Below are 10,794 nucleotides of genomic sequence, written 5' to 3'. Positions count from 1 at the left end.
TAAGGTGAAATCCCTACTCTCTGTAATCCATACACCAAACTTGGGGACAAAGTTCATAATGACATGTATTACATATACCGTGTTTGCAGAGTACTGACTCTTGGTTTTCTCTTCCGCTATCTATATTTTCTACTGGGGAGCCAGTGAAACAGGGGTTGAGGGATTTGATCCCCCCCATCCTCCCTCCTATAACACACAGTTTCAGCTGTGCCCTTGCAAAAAAGGTTTTTAAATTCTTAATGTAGCTTTGGCCTAAACACTTTTGGTGGTAGCCTCAGGGGCATCCCAGACTCAGTTTTTTCGAATGCCATGTGGAATTAGATTCTTGGAAGTCCCTCGCATCCATTATTATATTGACATTCTTCTTTATAATTCTTCTATCTTTTTCTCTTGCTAACTATTCTTTTGTTACTTGCTCAAATCCCACTACTGGCACCCTTTCTGATACCCCTCCCACCACTTTCTACCTATTACCCAACACTCAAGACCTGAAATATACTTAAGGGGGCAGCAGGAGGGACTCTGGCTGTCTCTGAGCAGCTTCCAGCGAGAGAGAACATTTATTAAGATGACTGGCTGGATGAGATGTAGTTCGTTAAGATGATGATGATGTGGTAGGTTGAATAATGCCCCCCTCACCCCCTCTAAGTGGTCCACACCCTAATCCCTGGAACCTGTGAATATGTTTCTTTACATGGAAACAGGGACTTTGCAGTCATGATTAAGTTAAGGGTCTTGAGTTGGGGAAATTATCCTGGATTATTCAGCTGAACTGAATGTAATCCCAAGGGTCCTTATAATAGAGAGGCAAGAAGTCAGGAGAGGAGAAGGTAATGTGACAGCAGAAATAAAGATTGGAGTGATATGGCCACAAGCCAAGGAAGAGGCAAGAAGTCCGGTCATGTCATCATTTTAATTTCAGCCCCAGAAAACCTCATTTCAGACTTCTGACCTCCAGAACTGTAAGAATAGATTTAGGTTGTTATAAGCCACTAAATTTGTGGTAATTTATCACAAAGGCAACAGGAAACTAATATAGATGAAAAGACGATGGAGAAAGCACATTGAAAGCAGAAGTGTGAATCAGGTAGAGAAAGCAGTCATAGGACGGCTAATTTCTTTTCTAAGAACAATCATACGGGCTCCTCCTCTTGGCCCATTTCCCTGCTGTTCTTCTAGAACCTGGTTAAACCCCGACTGTTATCCAGTGCCTTTCCTTGTCTTGTCCCTCACATCAGAGACATATGTTTATCTCTTTTTTCCCCATGGCTCCCGGGAACTCTTATACAACCACCTTGGAGGAATCACTCAGCCTTACACTCCTCAAAGACGGCAGCTAGTTGTTTGCTGCGGTCCTAACGAGTCCTTCTAGAAACGTTTAGATGTCTGGTGTTTCTCACGTTATCTGTGCCGGGTTTAGGGGGTGAGTAGTAAGCACATGAGATTTGTCCCTAATAATTAACTTAGGATCTTATCCCTCACTCCCTTAGAACGATGACGTTAGTGGGAAAAGTCAGAGAACTTAGTCCCCAGTTAAACCAGCCAGGCATTTATTGATACCTACTGTGTACTCAGCACTTTGTTCTAGGTGTCCTGGGCTGATATAAAACATTCAGGTTGTCTGCTTCTTTCTTCAATGAGTGCCTGGATGAGGAGATAGAAGCAGCATAGAGAAAAAGAATCATTTACCCAATTGATCTGAAGACTAAGTAAGTATCAGTACTTACCCACTGTTTACTAATATATGGCAAAGTGTACTTTTGTAGGAGGAAACTAAATTTTTGTTGGGCCCTTTAAGGAGATCAGGCAGAATTTGATGACTGAGTGAAAAGAAGTGACCAGTGCTTTTGAGGCATGGTGGGATTCTCCTGTTGGAGAAATGGACGTGCCTGGATCACAATGTTTATTTCCGCCCATCACTTATCTAGTCATGTATTCATTCTAAAAATAATTGCTGAGCACTTAGGACTGTTTTTGGAGCTATGAGGAAGACTGACCAGATCCCTCCTTTCATGGACTGTATCTTGTATAGAGGTAATCGGTACATGTTTAATAAGGAATTGTCCAAGTTAAGAAATATCTTTGCACTAAAGAAATGTTCAGCCATTTAAATTTAATTCACTTAGAGCCCAGGACACCTTGTTGCATGAATCCCAGAAAGCTATCCCATGAAGGAACTTCTTTTGGTTGCAAAGTGGTGTTTCCCGTGCCAGCCTTGTAGGAAATGCTCATTAAGATCCAGCCTAGGGACTTCCCTGCCGGTCCAGCGGTTAAGACTCCATGCTTCCACGGCAGGGGGTATGGGTTCGATCCCTGGTCAGGGAATTAAGATCCCGAACGCTGCACAGTGCAGCCAGAAAAAAAAAAAAAAAGATCCAGCCTAAACATTTCCACCTTTCCAAGCTATACAGGTAGTTGAAATATCCTACCCTTCCTTTATAAAACCATGATTCAGGAAAGGATTTGAGAGGTCATCCGTCCATTCTGCTGCCTTGGACACACATGCTTTCAGGAGCCAGGCAGGTCACAAAGGTGTGTGCAGCTCAGTATATTACAACAGGGAATGGTGGGGACATTGGCAAACTGAGAGCATGTGACTCATCTAAAGCTTTTGGGGTCTGGTCGGGCCAGATGATCATGTTAGTGGGCCATTGATTACACTGTCAGTTGGCAGCCCTTGATTGCTCATCTAAGAAAACCGTAGTCTGACCCTCTCTTCAAGTCTGCCGAAGACCATCATCTCTGTGAGTCTGAGTGGCAGGCTGCCTTCAGTCCGCCAGCGTGCGCTCGCCAGCCGTCTGTCAGTTGAGGAGAACGAGCTATCTGGTTGGAGTGGGCACCCATCATGCTTTCAGCTAAGTGATGAATCGTGGGGAGAACTTGTTGAGGCTGTATATTCCTGGAGCAGATTCTGTGAATCAGTTTTTCCCTTTGTTTGCTGGTTTTATAACAGTAGACTCATCCACAAGTATCTGTATCTGCCCTTTAAGGAACAGGCCACCCTTTTGGCTTGTTGGATGGAGTCAGGAGCTGTCTTTTGCCAGCTACTCTGTACCGAATCACACATGGGCCTTCCTCTATTCACCAGTGACCTGGTTGTATTGCTGCCGACTCAATAATTTCTTTTTGAGAATTTGCCATAATAAAGTAGGTGGAAAGTTCCTGAAAACTATTTTTAAAAATCCTTGAAGTGATAAATAAATTGAACTGGATAATGGTAAGCCTATATCATTCTGCTATAAGTTATAGATTTATAATTTAGTCTCCCTTCAGAAATAATTTTTAAAGGCAGCTCTCTCCTGGAATTTAGAAGGAGGCTCATATGTCCCTTTACAGGCAGAAATACTACCAAGTTTATTTTCATATCAATACTATCGAGTATTGTTGAAGACCAAGAGATTTCTTTTTTGGCAAGGCACAAAAGATTAGCTTTAAACATTTTTTTAGTCAAATTGAGAGAGAAACCTGCAGGCTTAAAAGAAATTATTCATAGGCAACAAACTTATGGTTACCAAAGGTGAAAGGGGAAGAGGAGGGATAAATTAGGAGGACGGGATTCATTGATACACACCACTATATACAAAATAGATAAAGGACAAGGGCCTACTGTATAGCACATGGAACTATATTCAATACCTTTACTTACAATGAATTAAGTAAAATGTTAGTATGAACAAGCCGAATAGTAATTGTATTTTGTATGGTGATTAGCAAAAGTAGAGTACTGGAAGTTTCATGTGCCTCTAGGTTGTTGGGGAAAGTTTTATAGACAAGGTGAGAAGGATGTAATTCCTTGAATGAAGGAAGGAAAGTGATCTAGTGATTGATAGGAGAGTAAATGTGTCTGGGAGTTCAGTGACCAGTAGAGAGAGAAGGATATACAGACTTCTTCCGTGGTAACAGCAGCAGGACATCAACAACAACAACAAAAACCCCAAAAGACAAACACAGAGGAGAATTAGGAAGAACGAACAGAATTTGCATGGAAGGAGTTGCATGGAAGCAGGGTGCTACAGTAATCTAATCAGAAAAAATTAGCATGTTCTCTCAGTATATGTGTACTTACTAATTGAGGAGTTATATACGTTGACTACTATATTAATAGATCATGTATATTATGTAGCATAAAAATGAAATACTTTAGGGCTTCCCTGGTGGCGCAGTGGTTGAGAGTCCGCCTGCCGATGCTGGGGACACGGGTTCGCGCCCCGGTCCGGGAAGATCCCACATGCCGCAGAGCGGCTGGGCCCGTAAGCCATGGCCGCTAAGCCCGCGCGTCCGGAGCCTGTGCTCCGCAATGGGAGAGACCACAACAGTGAGAGGCCCGCGTACCGCAAAAAAAAAAAAAAAAAGAAAGAAATACTTTAAAGCCAGGATCAAGGTGAAATAAACAATATTTCAAAAACAATAAAAGTTTATTATATTAGTAGGACAAAAGTCCTATGCACAAAAATTATTAATTTTTTAATGAAGGCAGTGACTGAATATGCATCATTATTTTTTAAAATCTTGGTTTAATGTTTCAAGAAATAGCAAGTCCACTGTTTGATTCTCGATGAGTTTATTGTGATACCTGGTTTTAATGGCAGTCAGAGTTGAAAAACATATCCGAGTTGAAAAATTGCATCATTGACTGAACTTGCTAAATCATAATTCAACCCCATCAACTTTTCATGCAGAACTCTTGGTTGAAATTCAGCTAGTAAATGGCTTTCTACCCTGTTGTCATTGGTTGTTCTTGAACACTAGTCAATGTGTGTTGCACTTTTGTGTTTTAGCAAACGAGTTGAAAGTCCACTGAAATTCTTCATTTGGAAGCTTTTAAAACCAAATTAAGAATTTGGTTTCCTAATTTGGGTCAACTTTATGATATGGAACTATTTACAGTATGTTTCAAGTCTGACATATAGAAAAGTGAAGGTGCCAAGGAAACCTGTATGTTAAATATTATTATAGCTTAATAGTTTATCTTTTATACAAAGAGAAATGTTAATAGACATTCTAGTATTTTCTTCCCTAAAAACAGTGGATCACTTTGTACCTTTTTTTTTTTTTTTGCGGTACGCGGGTCTCTCACTGTTGTGGCCTCTCCCATTGCGGAGCACAGGCTCCGGACGCGCAGGCTCAGCGGCCGTGGCTCACGGGCCCAGCCGCTCCGCGGCATGTGGGATCTTCCTGGACCGGGGCACGAACCCGCATCCCCTGCATTGGCAGGCAGACTCTCAACCACTGCGCCACCAGGGAAGCCCACTTTATAACTTCTTGATATGCAATTCAGTTGATTTTAGAGACTTGGTCTAAGTAACCAAATTATTTCTATTCTTTTAGTGGTTGTTCTTAATTTTTACAAAACATATATAACTATAAATTTATCTACCAATTTAAAATTTAAATCTAAAGTTATTCAGTGTTTCTATTTTCCTTTCACACTTTAAGTTCTCATTGAACATCTCCCCTTATTTTTGTTAGGTTCATCCTGTTTGACCTCTTTTTGCAGACGTTTTTGTGAATTATAAAATAATTGTTTCTTAATCAATAGGTATTTAAATATACAAATACATCTTATTAGCTTCTTACTCATCATTGTTTTTTATCCTGTGCCTTCTCTCTGGGTTGACTTTTCATCTTACTAAATTGCACCCTTTACCAATTTTTAGTCTCCGTATCTGTATCTATGAACATGTCAATGTTTTGCTTGTGAATGGTAGTAGAGCTGGGTATACAGTTCAAGGTCGACATTTATTTTCTTTCAGCCTCTTGTCTGCTGGCATCTGTGGCTGCTGATGAGAAGTCTGTGTTGGTCTAAATGTCATGACTCTGTTTCATTGCCAAGATTTCCTGTAAGTTATTTTCCATATCCATCTATTCTTCTCTCATAGCCACCTATTTTCTTTTCCTATTTGTTTTTGATAGATGTCATGCCTTCACTTATCTCTTTGATAAACATAGTTATTAAAAAATCTTTATGAGACTTCCATAACCTTGATATCATCAATATTGAAATCATGTTTTATTGGGTATTTTATTTACTTGCTTTTTAAAATATTAGCAAACAGTTTGGGAATTCAGCTTATACGTTCATTTTGAGTGGAAGGTCATTTTTTTTTATTGTTTGCCTCATTGGGTTTGGTCTTGACTCTCTTCCTCTCTAATAGTTTTATGGTTTGAAGTTGCCTCCACCTCGTCCTTCTGGTCCTCCAGTCTAGAGTCAGGTCTTTTAATGCCTTTTGGGTGTCCTGCTCTATTTTGAGAGGAATATCGGAGATCTTGTATTGACGGAGACAGCACGAAGCTTATTTTGTTCTTGGTTGTGAGGGTTTATCTTCCCTCTGCCCACCTAGGCTTTATAAAGTCTTGGCTTCTGGAAGTAAGTCAACGGCCATTTTTTTCAACGTCCTTTCTTGAGTCAAGGAGCTCTATTCAAGGAGAGCCTGACTCTGCCCCCTCCTTTCTTAAGTGGAGCTCTTTTAAATCCATCACCACACAGGAACCAGGCACCTGGCCTCCAGCCTCTACTTTTGCCCCTTGAGCACAGCAGGGCTCAGTGGAAGCTCAGTCAGTGCTTTGAGCTTTCCATTCCTTTCTAATTCATGGAAATGGTTATCTAGCTTTTCAAGCCCAGCTGTGATTTACCTATTTAATATTTTATATCGCATTGCTGTGTCTTCGGAGGAGAAGGGTGGTATTCTGGACCAGAGGTCCAAACATGTCAGAAGACTGTCTGATGGCTCTAGCTTCATTAAGGTCTAGATGCCGGCTGAAGTTCTGAGTTTGCTGAAAAGTTTCATGGCCTCTGCATTAAGATGTCATCTAAGTCTGTGTGAATAGAAGTCATAGTCTAAGGATCACGTATAAGGAAAGAGAAGCAAATGTTAACAAGTAATTCAGGAGACCCCTCCCCACAGCCCCATCTTACGATAGAAGAGAAATCTCAAAAGGAGAATGGTTAGGGATAATCCAAAACATATGGATGTGAAGTAACTATTGTCCTAAAATCCAGATAATATAACATTAGGTAAATGTCTAGTGTTTTTCTGCCCAGATCTTTCTGGAAATGCTATCTGTTGCAGAACTTCGTCCTGTAAATTTTTTTTTTTTTTTGTAGTAGTAGTTTGGGGACTGGGTTTAATACTTAGGAGAGTTATAAATCCAAGCACTTTACACATCAAAACTATCTGTTCTTGTCAAAGCAGTGGCCAAAATCTTTTCAGAACAGATTTCCAGTGGGGACCAGGAGCGAGCTTGAGGGCCTCCTAAATTGGTAGTCAATATTTCAGCACTTCTTCATTTCTTTGGATGAATCAAGAAATGACAGACTGATCAGGGTGTCCCAGAGACCTGCTGGGACAAGCAACATAACGACATGGGGGATTCATTCTCTGATTCTTCCATTCTAAGGAACAGAGTCTAACTTGGTAGCGAAGGATCCCAATTGGTCCCTGAAAGCCAAACCATGATATCTGTAGCTTGTGGTTCTGGAGTTGCTGCACCTCTTGGAAAAGCCTTTCTGCCTCTGGCTTTCCACAGCCTCCATTTGAGCTGCTTGGTCCACCTGGGCTCGGATTCCAGTCAGAAAAGTAGAGCATGGTTGCCACCAGTTCTTCCCTGTGTCCCCAACACATGAAAGCATCTCCTAGGAAAGTTGAGAAATAATGTGAAAGGTACAGACTTCCAGTTATAAGAGAAACAATTACTGGAAGGTAGAGTACAACCTGGTGACTGTAGCTAACATTGCTGTGTGGTGCCTTTGAAAGTTGTAAGAGAGTACATCACAAGCGAAAATACAGTTTTTTCTTTTGTATCTATATGAGATGATGGATGTTAATTAAACTGATTGTGATAATCCTTTCGCAATATATGTAGGTCATTATGCTGTACGTCTTAAACTTATACAGTGCCATGTCAATTATATCTCAGTAAAACTGGGGGAGGGGCAAGAAATAATGTGAAATAAGCAGAACTTTTCTAGGAAGCTAAGACATCCTCTTCTTTGAAACTGAGAGGGAGAGTTGCTAATAGAGGTTTTTGTGTGTGTGTGTGTGTGTTTTTGACAAAGACGTGATACTAGCCAGGTGATCACCAGGTGCTTGGCAATACCTTTGAAGGTGCTGGACGCCACTGGTCGCCTTGCAGTTGCTACCTCAGCTGGCCAGGCCTGGAGTCATGAACACCTTACAACCAACCTCAGGCAAACAGTTCTTAGAAAACGCGGCCAGTGACAGGTTGTAGCCTTCTTTCTGCAGGTGGGATAGCACGGACGGTATTTTGAATGCAGGTACTCCAACTTACCACTGGCCTCAAACAAATTAGGCTGATTATAAGGAAGTTGAGGAATATAGATATGGGAAGGTTAATAAAAACAGGACCTAAATCTATTTTAAAACCTGATGTAGAGCATCAGGCTTATTGATGCTGCTACTGTGCCGTACAGCATCTCTGGAACCATTAGAAAGGGTCTGCTTTGTATTCAGGCATTCCCCACCTAGGGCATATTATTTGTGGGCCTGAATTAAATCAGTGGAGGGAGTGGGTTCTCCCTGGAGCTTGAGGAAAATGTTCCACTCACCATGCGTTTCCATTGTTGTGCTGGCTTCTTCTGATGCTGGGTCGGGGCAGTGATGGTGCTGGTGGCAAGTAGGGACCTGAAGCAGATCTGTCCTTGGCAATTTGCGCAGTTTTTAAATGGTCTGATTCTTTTTTTTTTGCGGTACGCGGGCCTCTCACCACCGCGGCCTCTCCCGTCGCAGAGCACAGGCTCCGGACGCGCAGGCTCAGTGGCCATGGCTCACGGGCCCAGCCGCTCCGCGGCATGTGGGATCTTCCCGGACCGGGGCACGAACCCGTGTCCCGTGCATCGGCAGGCGGACTCCCAACCACTGCGCCACCAGGGAAGTCCTGGCCTGATTCTTAATAGACCCTCAACGTTAGTTTCACTATTTCTCGACCCCTTTCTACGTTGCCTATCCCTTGTTTATCTCTTACAACATCAGTAGTTCGAACATCAGTACCTGAACTTAGCAGGTGAGGGAGGGAGATTGTGAGTTCCTAAATGAGGAATATGATCCTGAAGTAAAATAGTAGAAAGGATTATTTCCTGCTATTTTTAAATTGCAAAAATGTAGTGAAGGACCTTAGTCCCTCATCTGAAGCCTTTGGAATCAGGTGCATTTCTAAATACAGAATTTTTGCATTTTAAAAAGGTAACATAATGCATATACTATATATTATATATCAGTCCCAGCAGGGTCTGGACAATCGATTCCCATACCTGTAACATTACAATTTCTGAAGCAAAATATGTTATTCACTCTAAATGAGATAAGTAAAGATTTTTAAACATCCTCATATCACTTCAAGTTTGTTGTGACACCAAATGCATTTTGGAGCCAAACTCTAAAAAAATTAAGATTTTTAGAACTTTCTGGATTTTATCATTGTGTATAAAAGATTGTGGGTCTTATATAAATCACATCATGACTTAAACAGCGTTTAACGTCCCGTTCTTGGAAACTAATCAGTGTTTATGAGAAAAAGTGTTTTCCAAATAATCAACAAAACAAACTTTTTAAAAAATGAATTTATTTTTTAAAAATACATATATATTCTTTTTCAGATTCTTTTCCATATAGGTTATTACAAAACATTGAGTAGAGTTCCCTGTGCTATACAGTAGGTCCTTGTTGGTTATCTTTTTAAAAAATAATTAATTAATCAATTAACTTTTGGCTGTGTTGGGTGTTTGTTCCTGCATGTGGGCTTTTCTATAGTTGCTGCAAGCAGGGGCTACTCTTTGCTGCGGTGCGTGGGCTTCTCATTGCGGTAACTTCTCTTGTTGCAGAGCATGAGCTCTAGGCGTGCGGGCTTCAGTAGTTGTGGCACACGGGCTCAGTAGTTGTGGCTCACGGGTTCTAGAGCAGAGGCTCAGTAGTTGTGGCTCACGGCCTTAGTTGCTCTGTGGCATGTGGGATCTTCCCGGACCAGGGCTCGAACCCATGTCCCCTGCATTGGCAGGCGGATTCTTAACCACAGCGCCAGGGAAGTCCCTATTTATTTTATATATAGTAGTTTGTATATGTTAATCCCAGACTCCTAATTAGTCCTGCATCCCACCTTTCCCCTTTGGTAACCGTAAGTTTGTTTTCTACGTCTGTGAGTCTGTTTCTAAAACAGACTTTTAGAATACAATCCATTTGTACTTTGGGGACTGATTGTATTAATAAAAATAATCGAGTCAGATTTTGAACTGTGTGCAAAGGTAATATAAATTCTAATCACATTAGTCAGTATGCATGGCCAACAGATGACACTTCCTAGCTCCTCCTTACCAAAATCTCAGGCTTCATGATATTTCTTCTCTCTCATTTAGCTTTTGTATCTCCCTACCTCCTCTTCTTTTTTTTGTCAGTTTGCCCTAGATTTTCTACAGATGACACTCATTCTGGGTACTTGGCAGTCTTAATCAGGGCAAGTAGATGAGTTATGGAAGCCACAGTGATCTGAGTCTTAGGGGATCAAACTAATTTTCAAAAACATATGAAGAATGTTTTTCTGAAGATATCTTCAAATTTGTGTGACAGAATTAAAATAATGGGGGTAAAAATCTCAGGGCCAAATCACCAAGAAATGCAGCTTTTCTTTAAGGAAAATATATGTTATATCACAAATGAAGTAATTTGCCTAAACAATAAAGGAACCTAAAATCTATAGGAAAATTTGGTGACATTAAAAACAAAAATACTTAGAAGCTGTTGAAATAGAAGACTAGACTATAAATAATTTGCAAGTTGTTTGTCA

The sequence above is a fragment of the Pseudorca crassidens genome, chromosome 13 (assembly GCF_039906515.1).
Source record: "Pseudorca crassidens isolate mPseCra1 chromosome 13, mPseCra1.hap1, whole genome shotgun sequence".
NCBI classification, from domain to species: domain Eukaryota; kingdom Metazoa; phylum Chordata; class Mammalia; order Artiodactyla; family Delphinidae; genus Pseudorca; species Pseudorca crassidens.
Note: the sequence above shows the minus strand (reverse complement) of the source record.